At 33.7% G+C, this 6,252-nt stretch overlaps 1 long non-coding RNA gene across 1 annotated transcript; it reads left to right on the plus strand.

Moving 5' to 3' along the window:
* The first annotated feature begins 545 nt into the window (after positions 1-545).
* Positions 546-3,219, plus strand: LOC118343943. The gene is made up of 3 exons (XR_004797736.1): positions 546-640; positions 736-836; positions 3,136-3,219. It is a non-coding gene; the product is annotated as an uncharacterized LOC118343943 (long non-coding RNA).
* Positions 3,220-6,252: the final 3,033 nt, after the last annotated feature.

Genomic DNA, 6,252 nt, shown 5'->3' on the forward strand with positions numbered 1-6,252 from the left:
TCAAAACACTTAATCCAAACATACACAAATATGCTTGGCAGAAACTTAAAGGGTACCTTAGCATGTGAGATTCATTTTAATCATGGACAAATCTGAACTACAATGGTCTATATGTAATACCCGAGTCCTACTATGTAGATCCTTGCGTCATTTTATTAATTCTTTAAATTAAATATTTTGAGATAAATATTTTTATTATTTTATTTTAAGATGAGTATGCTTTATTTTAAAATGTGATTTATTAAAATAAATCAAGGGCATGATTTTAGGACTTTACAATTTTTTCATTAAGCTTTCTAATTTTATTTATTCAAGAAATAGCCCAAACTCTCTCCACCATTGGATGGGTAGGTAAGGGAAATATCTTCTCACACTTGATCTCCACCGTCCATCTCCCTAGCTTATGGAACAAGTTTTGACTAAAAACAATTAAGCCATTTTTCTCTTGAACCCGTCGGCTTCTAAGGCAAGAAATAAGTCTTATTCCCATGGACTCGTCGACTTCTAAGGCAAGAAAAGGAGAAACACTTCTCAAGCCCTCAACCGTGCGACCTACCACTCATTCTCTTCCATTTCCATTCTTCTTCCAATCTCAAGCCAAGTACCCATTATCTCTTCTTCTCAAGAGGAAAATAGCAAGGTAAGAATACCCTTAACCTTCTTCCTTTGTGTATTTCGAACCTAGCCATGGTTTAATCAAGTGGGTTTTCTCTTTTGTTGTTGTTGATGTTTCAGTTTTGGAATTCCAGCCAAGGATTCGTATGCTCTCTAGTTCTCTAAGCCGAACCTATCTCTTCTCTTCTCCATTTTCGTGTTTTGAGAAGGATTCACCAAAGGTAAAAACCCTAGCTTGACCCATTCGGTTTTAGTTTTATTTTGAAGGTCAACTAAATTGTTTTAGCTTGTATCTTAATTATAGTCATTATCTATGTTGTCAATAAACGTGAATGCTCTGTTTTTGGCCCAAATCGAGTGTGTTGAAGCTATTTTGTAACATATTTTCCTATCATTTGAAAATGATAATTTTGCTATTTAACTTGGTTAGTCATAAGTGATGTTAGTTGATCTTTTGATATATATATATATATATATTATATATAATATGTTGATGCCATGTATTTGTGTTGAGGTCTGGTTGGTGACTTGTTATTATGATGCTAGAGGAATCGGTTTAAAGGTTTGGCTTGGTTCCTTGTAATTTTGTAGCTTGCTTCTAACATGTATTGAATGAGTAAACTATATTCCTGGGTGTTTAAAGCTTTCAAGTTCACTTAATAGGTTTTAACCTAGCTGTTCTATGCTATGTTTAACCAAATAATTATGTTTTAACAAACTTTTCTTTGATTTCAATGTCACTAGATTTATAGTATGAGTTGATATTAGAAGTAGATAATTATTTGTGCATGTTATACTATTGTGTGTGAAATGTCCAGCAAGCCTAATCCCATGTATATACCCTGTTTTGATTACAAATGAGCCTTTTCTAATAAGGGACAACTAACTATTCTAAAGGGCATGTTTTTCTAAATTGATTAGCTTGTCCAAGATGCCAAATTTGTCCTAAGCCCCTTTATTAAGCAAATTTCCAGATTTGAGCCTTTATCTCCATTAATTTCAAAGTAAGTTTAAATCCAATAAATTTTGTTAAGCCCATGAGTCCTCAACTACCTTTTCATATAAAATACCCAAGTGGCCCTTTCATGGATGGCTAATATGCTTTAGTATTAATTATGTGATTCTTGTAAAGGTAAGAAGAGAGGTTAGTTAAGTGGGATAACGCTAAGTGTAGAAGGGGCGTTAGGTTAATGTCATGGCTTTCTCGTTTAAAGAAAGGCCTAAAGGATATTGAATAAATGTTAATATGCTTATTATTTATTGGAATAGGACCTATTATAAAGTTGGAAATATCGAGGAGCATAGAAGTAAGTAGCTATGATCATGCTTCTTACACTAAATTCTCTTTATGAAAGAATATTTCTCTCTCTTATTGCAAATGTTCTTCTAAAGAAAAGAGTAAATGAATATAGTACGTACGAGCTCTTTCTTGATAGCCCCAGTTAAGCACTCTATCGATTATAATTGTATGTATGTGTATAAGGTAATGCATGCACGTAGGTTATAAATCATGAGATTTTCATACATGCTCTCTCAAGAAACTTATTGATTATTCCTATATGTAGTATAACATGAAAATGTATCTTGTTTATAAAAATGCATGTGCATCAGACAAAGAAGGATGATGAAAATGTTTTGATTGCAAATGAAAGGAAAGGAACATCTCATGCCTTATGCTTTAAGCGATGCTTTAAATGCTACGAAGAAAGTATTTTAAAATGTCCCTATGAACTTATGCTTTAAATGTCCATATGAACTGATGCTTTATGGATACCATGAAAGATGATATTTAAACTCATGCTTTTAAATGATGTTTTTTTTTTCATAAATAAACTATTAAATGAAAAGGGCTGAAAAGAAAGGACTAAAAGGACTGAAATGAATGAAAGAAAGAAATGATTGAATGAATGAATATTTTAATGTATGAAAATACGTAACGACCATGACTGAATGAAATGGTACAAAAGGAATGGGCAGATTGCAATGCCTGGTAAGTAGTACTAGTAGTGCACCCAATGCTGCCCCTTGATTGAAAGGGATTCACAACCTATGGCCACGAGTGAAATCCAGGTCTAAAGGAAGACCGCTAACCGTAACACATGGGGCGTAATAGTGTGTACCGGCCAAAAGAAAGTGAAACATGAAAGCATAGTTATTTCTTAAAATGTTTATGCATGAAAGTATTACTTATTTCTTAAAATGTTTATGCATGAAAGCATTGTCAAAAATTAGCAAATGTTTATGAGGAAGACCACTAACCCTAACACATGGGACGTAATAGTGTGTACCGGCCAAAGGAAAGTGGAACATGAAAGCATAGTTATTTCTCAAAGATATTTATGCATGAAAGTATTGCTTATTGCTTAAAATGTTTATGCATGAAAGCATTGTCAAATTCTCAAAATGTTTATGTATGCATGTTTTCAAAAGAAAAAGAGTAGATGATTAGTACACTAACGACATGGTGTACTACTTACTGAGTATTCAACTCATTTTGTGTTTATGTTTTAAACGTCCAAGTAATGATGAAGAGGCTGGGGAGCAAGGCATTACTGCAGAGGGAACGACAGGCGCTTAGTATCTTCCCTGTTGGTTCGACCTTGCGTGGATGATGGGTTATGTTTATAGATGTTGTTTTTATGTTGGGATGAAGTCTCTTCCTAACTAGAACAATTATGTTTTTATGAACGTATAATGGACTCTGAGAGTCTCTTATGGATTAATGTTTGAATAGAATTTATGTTTTCTCTTATTATGAACGTATCAGGTGTTCCCTTTAATTAGAAATTTAGAGTACACGTGTGTCATGTTTATGCTTATCACATATTATTAGAAAGAAAAAAAAGAGAGAAAAGAAAAGGGACAGGTATGTATGTAGCGATTTCGCCCTTTCCGAGGCGGGGTTGTTACACTATAGATCATGGCAAAGATACTCGTGTAATCTAAATCATGAAAACATGGCAAATCATCACACAAGCCGAAACCCTAATCAATTCAAATCATGGCGTATCATCATGCAAACCGAAACATATAATCATGACATGTTCTTATACAACTCACAACAATATATTTGTTCACAAAATCACGAAATAACAAACATACATAATACCAAACAAGGTGAAAGATTCACATAAGTATATACATACGTTAACCGAAAATAGGTGGGTTTACTATATCCTTCGAATATTTACTAACAAGCATGAGGTTCCTTCTTAGCTTAGAGTCGTGGCAGAATCTGAAAATGGCAAGAAGGAAAAGGCATGGGCATATGGCTTATGGCCCTTTTAGAGCCTTCTCCTCAAGAATCCGATGGGTTGATCAAGGGCCATTACATGTTGGCCAAGTGGCATGGCCTTCTTCCTCTTTGGCTGAAATCCTCACCATTGGGTGGCTTTGGGAATGCAAAAGCCTCATTGGAAACTAGCGTATGCCTTGCCCTAGGTTAGCCCGAAAGTCTCTCTTGCCCCTCTCCAAAATGTCTAGAACCTCATGTGCAAAAACGTAAAAAGACTCGGAGCCCCCTTCATCTTCCCAAGAAGGAGTGTGATGCATGCCAAGTGGCATTGGCGTGTGGAGCTTCTCCAAGGTGCCGTCTTTGGTGGTCTGTTAACACTTCCCATGTTAGAAGATTGGGGTTCCCCATTCTTTCTGCCCATTACGCAGGTAAGCACTTAAGAGCTAGACATTATTTGAGGGGCCTTCAGGTTGGCGAGTCTCATCTCCTATAACATGTTCCCTCATGCAGGTAGCGTCTAGAGGAGCCTACCCATGGGCCGGGCTGAAGTGTCTACTTGTTCTGGGCTTAGGCCTTTGCTCCTTGTCCCCTTAGTCGCCTTTCTCAGGCTCGCTGAGACTGAAGAGGGAAAAATCTCTTACAAGTAGTTTCCATTACCATTCCCCATCCAAAATGGTAGAAGTTGTGATATGATCCCAGGACCTTTAACAAGATGGACGCAATGCCAGATCTGATTGAGGATGAGGTCACTCTTGAGTGTCGATATCAGTTTGTTATTGTAACCCTAAGGACCACCTTGCACACTCTCAAAGAAAACAGGACATTTTGAATGAGGATCCTACATCACAAGGAAACCTCGAGCTTAAGGGAGCCCCTGATATAGAAGAATGGATGGACAACATAACTAGCTACTTAAGACAAGCTCAGGAGTACACAACCGAAGCCCCAAGGGTCGGTTAGAGTTTGGGGCTTCTGCTAGATGGACCTCTTGTTCCACTGGGAAATGGCATCTTTTTTTGCATTAAGGAATGTGGCCAACTAGAAATTCTTCGATTTATACCTTGAAACCCCTTTGTGTTTTAGAAATTTGAACAATGATATTGTGTTGGGATCTTTAGTTTTATGGTACCATGATTTTGGAAAAAATTGCTCTTAATCTTACTTAAATTTATATAAATTTTTGTTGTGATTTATTGCATACTCCTATAAATATATTAGGTGCATTACATCTAAGCTGTCATATGTATGTAGCCTTAAGTTACATGTCCTAACGCTTCAATAACTGTCCAATCCTAAGTGAGGGCTGGAGGTGTCACAGTTAGAGTACCTTTTTGGGATGAGATATATATATATACACATACGTTTATGTAATTTGTGTGTACATATATATGGAAGAAGTGAAGATTTATAAAATGAATATCGTTAAAAATATTAAAAAAAAGGACATTTGTGTTAGAAGATAATATTAAAAAAATAAAAAACCTGAGTTGAGCTAGAAAAATAAAAAAAGGTTGAGAAATTTTAACAATAATGAGATTTTAAAAGGAAAATGATACACATACCATCCTTTTAACAACTCCGTTTTACATGAAGGTCATTCTTATAAAATAAGTTATAAAAGTAATATCGTTTTATAGAAATACCCTCAATTTAAAATATGATTGTATAAAAAGTTGTAAAAATGATTGTACTTGTATAATTACTCTTCTTTTTATTAATCTTCATTTACTAAGCATACAACTCTAGAATAAATAATTGAGTAATACCGTGTACAAGTACCAAATGTACAGGTCTTTTGTAAGAATATGGATCACATTAAGGAAAAAAAAATGAGTTTTTCACATTTTTCTATGATAAGATCTACTTTTTTTGTAAAGGGTGTGTGCAAAACTTGTAAATTTGAGACTTGTATATATCATTTTTTTAAAAAATTATATAGATACCATCATTTTTTATAACTGATTACACAAGTTTATTTATACTTTTGTAAAATAATTTATAAAATTAATATCTTTTTTACAAAAATATCTTCAAGTTAAAACATAATTATATAAAAAATTATAAAAATGATTGTACTTATATCCTTGCTCTAAACAAAATAAAAAGGAAAATAATAGCATCACTTTCAAATATACCCATCAAATGTGTCCACTCATATATTTTATTTTTTTTAATTGTTTAATTTTTTTTCTTGATGATTAAAAAAGTGACTATCATTAAAAATATAATTTTTATTTTTATTTTTTTAATAACTAAGAATGTTTACTTTTTTTTTAAAAGCCATTTATATTACTGTACATGTTTAGAACCCCATCATTATCTAAATAAGGTTGTGTTTGGATGTTGAGTTAAGTTGAAATGAGTTGAGTTTTTAATGAATAGTTACGAGTTGAAATGATGGA

This window comes from Juglans regia, chromosome 12 (genome assembly GCF_001411555.2).
Source record: "Juglans regia cultivar Chandler chromosome 12, Walnut 2.0, whole genome shotgun sequence".
NCBI lineage: Eukaryota > Viridiplantae > Streptophyta > Magnoliopsida > Fagales > Juglandaceae > Juglans > Juglans regia.